This window comes from Penaeus monodon, chromosome 34 (genome assembly GCF_015228065.2).
Source record: "Penaeus monodon isolate SGIC_2016 chromosome 34, NSTDA_Pmon_1, whole genome shotgun sequence".
In the NCBI taxonomy this organism is placed as follows: domain Eukaryota; kingdom Metazoa; phylum Arthropoda; class Malacostraca; order Decapoda; family Penaeidae; genus Penaeus; species Penaeus monodon.
This window is the reverse complement of record NC_051419.1, coordinates 7901934-7902220: the sequence shown is the minus strand read 5'-3', so window position 1 is coordinate 7902220 and position 287 is coordinate 7901934.

Genomic DNA, 287 nt, shown 5'->3' with positions numbered 1-287 from the left:
GTTTCCCGACTAAAGAAATTACAAAGCATTTTTAACCTTTGGATTACCACACCAAGTGTGTTATTGTGACTCAAACGCTCTCCAGGGTCAGTACAATTCCCGGCGCATGGAAAAGGGCTTTTCTTGTGTTGACGAGTGACAAAAGAAGCACAACTAAGCCTAACTTCATGCATTCGAACACCGTGCGGAGAGGCAGCGTTCGATCCGCCTCACGGGACCGGATTGCAGTTGAATTGCAGCCGTGCAGGGAAGACGAGAAGTCCAACGAGGGATCTGTTGTGTAGAGG